This window comes from Diprion similis, chromosome 7 (assembly GCF_021155765.1).
Source record: "Diprion similis isolate iyDipSimi1 chromosome 7, iyDipSimi1.1, whole genome shotgun sequence".
In the NCBI taxonomy this organism is placed as follows: Eukaryota; Metazoa; Arthropoda; class Insecta; order Hymenoptera; family Diprionidae; genus Diprion; species Diprion similis.
The window spans coordinates 6233325-6238452 of NC_060111.1; positions in this window are offsets into that span (position 1 = coordinate 6233325).

Here is a 5128-nt window from a genome sequence, read left to right on the forward strand (position 1 = left end):
CGCGCATGCAGAGCGAGTCTCGACGAGTTGCGCGAGGCTCGAGTTTATGGGCGGAGCGTAATCCGATTGGCTAGCCGAGTACCCGCCCACCTTGGCGGACTACGTCTTTCACCTCTTTCGCGTGGGCCGTGTCGCGCGACACAAAAGCGCCAACATCAGGGCGTGCGTGAGTGAAGATTTTGCTGCCTGCTGAGCCTGAAAGAGAAGCGAGACGAACGTGAGGAGAGCTCGATTGTCCGATCATTTATCGCGATTATACAATGATCTTCGTAATGTCAAAGACGCCTGCACGGAAGCAGAATAATATGTAATTCGCTTTCGCCTTACCGGATTCAAAAGACGGCACACAACGCGCGACGTCTGTCACAATTCGTTCGACAATGAAGTGACATGTGTACACGTAACACGTGTAGACACGTCAGACAATGAGCTCTCGAAGAGAAGATTACTGCCTATACTGTCTTATACTTTGGCTAGTGTCTATACAGGCCTGGAGCATATACGTTATGTACTCGGTATACAATGAGACAAAGCAGCAGGACAAACGGCGCGCGCGACTCGCTTTATTTAACGAATTCTCGCGGGCTTTTACGGCCTGGCACGAGACCGATGAATGCCTATTACAGTCACGTAAGAGCTCGCACACGCGACAACAGCGCGACAAGTGGTTCGGCATTTGATAATAAACGTATATATATCTTAGAGTGGTCCTCGAAAAGGTCGTTTTTGAATTTAGACCGGCTCATCCCCGGAATTGGCTCCAGATAATTCAAAAATGGTTCTCCAATTTTTTCAGATCTTTATCTCAACTCTAACTGTGCCCCAAAGAGGATGAAGTCAATTTTGAGGCGAGCCGGTCGAAATTCAAAAATGACCTTTTTAAGGACCGCCCTACCTAATACACCGCGTGTTGCACAGGGACAAAACGCATAATTGACCACGACTGCACCTTATTTATTAGATATTCAATCGACCCTATATACATGCCTTATTGCCTTCGTTAAACCTTCTCCTATGCATACACGCGGCCGCGACTCGCGTGCTTTGCCTGCACGAATCGTACACTGCGGTGTGAAATACGGTGCGTACGGCAGTTGTGTGCACGACGATCTACACTTTGGAACCTCTGGGCAGCGTGGGAGTTCATGCTGATGCAGCGTTGCAGCATAGCGTAAATTATAGAGCCGGCGGATGTGCCGTTGAAAAGCGGGTAAAAAAAGAACGGGCTGAAAAAGACTTGTAACGGAAGAAAAAAGAATGCGGAAGATTTAAAATCAACTCTAGGGACTTCCGCTTTCGACCAAGAATCATCACAGCCGTATATCTTTGCCCGAGTTTCAACTGACCTGCCATGCGTATAATATTACACACGTACCTATGATCATGGAATTCTTAATGCTACTTAGATGTATCTGATCTATTTATGTATGTATATATAGATATATTTGTATTTGCAAAAAAACGTATTTTATCGTACGTTTGATTCTATTTTGACTTGATGTCACAGAAGCCTTGTGCAAATCACACAATAGGTATATAACCAGACTCACATTCATGGATGTTTGGTTTATTTTATATGGAATGTGAGTTTGCAATGTGCATAAGTTCCACGTTGAATCTCAATATATGTTTCTCACATTTGTGTTAGACTACTAACATAGAACTACGAACAGAGCGCATAATGTATATGAAAGATAATCTGTGAATAGTGATATGTGTTTAATATGTATAAGAATGTCTAGCTATCTGTGTACGTATGCATGTATAATGATGGATGATCTAAAAACTAAGCCGATTCGTAAATAATTTACTGTTCGTAATCTATACATTATTACTAAAGACTTGTATATCAAAAGCGAGAACGAGATGAAACCCTGCACGTATTTCAGTGGGCCAAATTCAGACCGGAAGCTGCTATAAGAGAACTGGGGTGGGCGTTCCAGCCTAGGAGGTGCCGTTCTCGAAATAACATTTAACTCTTACGAAACGTAAACGTACTTCCCACATTTCAAGGACACGCTTCAATATTATCTTTTTTCCGGAACAGATCATCGTACTTTGTTACTTGTAGCAGTAATTCTCGAGGCATATGACGTTAGCAGCAAGCAACTAACTAAATGGACTCATAATCAGAATGGTAATTCGGGCATGGATCAAGAGTATGTGAAGTATATGAGCTTATATTCACAATGAGCCTCAACATCCAGATAATGGATCATTGGAAACAACTGGAACAGCGATAGCGGGCTGCAAAGAGAGAATTTAGACACCATGGTTATGCTTGAATCGCATCTGCTGTGACGGAATATTTGGTTGCGTGAAAACGTTTTAGAATAAATCAGCTGCTATCTAGTTGCTGTAATTCTGTTAATTTATGCCAAAAACGTGTCGAATTTTGAAAAAGAATCTTGTGAATCAAGTTACGTGGAGGATGAATTCGTATAGCATATCAGGAATGTAAGAGTCAAGACTTGACATTGGACCACAAGTGAGATATTAATCAATACTTCTCTTTGTGCAATTTCCTACATTTATTACCGAATATTCTTCAGAGGATCACGTATTCCGTGGGCAGATGAAAATGCACGTAGAGACACAGCATTTGCAAATCCATAAACAATTCAACTACAATCAATGTCATGGTCAATGTAAGTCTTGTGGGCTTGATGTTTTTGTATGATTTGAGGGTGATCAATAGCTGATGGAATAATCCTAAGAATAAATTCTAGAAGAACACGTTATTCACTTGGGAAAACAGAGATGACCTTGTATTATTTCTTTTTCGGTTCATCTCTGAACGGTTAAGAAAAGTCTGGAATCATTTGATTTTACGATAGAAAACCATTGTGCGCAGTACATAATCGCTGTGAAGACCGTATAAAGGTGCCCGCCGGAGCGGGAGATATATATCTTGGTGTTTCCTTTCCATTTCGTCGGTTGTTCATTCTGCGATGTCCTAGATTCGTATTTGGATCCCCTAGGGTCGTATTATACTAATAAGGGTCGGTGGAATCGGCTTTCGTATGAATAAGTTGTGACTCTGAGAATTGCAGAAAAAGCAAGACCTGCCCCTTCAGATTTTTTCAGTCAAAATTAGGCTGATTCGGGATATTGCTTAGAATAAGTATTGAATTGAGCTATATTGACGTGATTTTGCGGAAGCTGAGTGATGACGCTGCGAGCGACGGACCAAAAGTTACAGCCAAAAAACGAAACACGTATTTTCTCAATTTTTCTGCTGCTGGTCTTTGGGTCGTAATTTCTCTGCTGTTGGTCCTACGCTCTTTTTGCTGTTATTTCTGAGTTCCTGGGCGTCAAAAAAATCGAGAAAACTTTGAAAAGTGCTGCAATTGATTCTTTAGGGTACTATTCCGACGTGATTTTGCGAGAGAAATCGATTATTCTCAGTCCCGATACGCTGCGAGCAACACCTGCAAAGTTACAGCCGAAAAACTGCAGATTTTCATCGCCATTTCTCTGCTGCTGGTCCTAGGCTATTTTTCATGTGTTTTCTGAGTTCCTGGGCGTCGAATTAGTCTAAAAAGCGTCATACGGATCGATTCCCAGACAAAAGATTTTTCGGCCAAAAAAAATCCAAGGCTAACCCCTTTGCATTTTTGACGAAAATTTCGACGACTTTGAAAAGTGCTGCAATTGATTCTTTAGGGTACTATTCCGACGTGATTTTGCGAGAGGAATCGATTAATCGCAGTCCCGATACGCTGCGAGCAACACCTGCAAAGTTACAGCCGAAAAACTGCAGATTTTCATCGCCATTTCTCTGCTGCTGGTCCTAGGCTATTTTTCATGTGTTTTCTGAGTTCCTGGGCGTCGAATTAGTCTAAAAAGCGTCATACGGATCGATTCCCAGACAAAAGATTTTTCGGCCAAAAAAAATCCAAGGCTAACCCCTTTGCATTTTTGACGAAAATTTCGACGACTTTGAAAAGTGCTGCAATTGATTCTTTGGGGCACTATTCCGACGTGATTTTGCGAGAGGAATCGATTAATCGCAGTCCCGATACGCTGCGAGCAACACCTGCAAAGTTACAGCCGAAAAACTGCAGATTTTCATCGCCATTTCTCTGCTGCTGGTCCTAGGCTATTTTTCATGTGTTTTCTGAGTTCCTGGGCGTCGAATTAGTCTAAAAAGCGTCATACGGATCGATTCCCAGACAAAAGATTTTTCGGCCAAAAAAAATCCAAGGCTAACCCCTTTGCATTTTTGACGAAAATTTCGACGACTTTGAAAAGTGCTGCAATTGATTCTTTAGAGTACTATTCCGACGTGATTTTGCGAGAGGAATCGATTAATCGCAGTCCCGATACGCTGCGAGCAACACCTGCAAAGTTACAGCCGAAAAACTGCAGATTTTCATCGCCATTTCTCTGCTGCTGGTCCTAGGCTATTTTTCATGTGTTTTCTGAGTTCCTGGGCGTCGAATTAGTCTAAAAAGCGTCATACGGATCGATTCCCAGACAAAAGATTTTTCGGCCAAAAAAAATCCAAGGCTAACCCCTTTGCATTTTTGACGAAAATTTCGACGACTTTGAAAAGTGCTGCAATTGATTCTTTGGGGCACTATTCCGACGTGATTTTGCGAGAGGAATCGATTAATCGCAGTCCCGATACGCTGCGAGCAACACCTGCAAAGTTACAGCCGAAAAACTGCAGATTTTCATCGCCATTTCTCTGCTGCTGGTCCTAGGCTATTTTTCATGTGTTTTCTGAGTTCCTGGGCGTCGAATTAGTCTAAAAAGCGTCATACGGATCGATTCCCAGACAAAAGATTTTTCGGCCAAAAAAAATCCAAGGCTAACCCCTTTGCATTTTTGACGAAAATTTCGACGACTTTGAAAAGTGCTGCAATTGATTCTTTGGGGCACTATTCCGACGTGATTTTGCGAGAGGAATCGATTAATCGCAGTCCCGATACGCTGCGAGCAACACCTGCAAAGTTACAGCCGAAAAACTGCAGATTTTCATCGCCATTTCTCTGCTGCTGGTCCTAGGCTATTTTTCATGTGTTTTCTGAGTTCCTGGGCGTCGAATTAGTCTAAAAAGCGTCATACGGATCGATTCCCAGACAAAAGATTTTTCGGCCAAAAAAAATCCAAGGCTAACCCC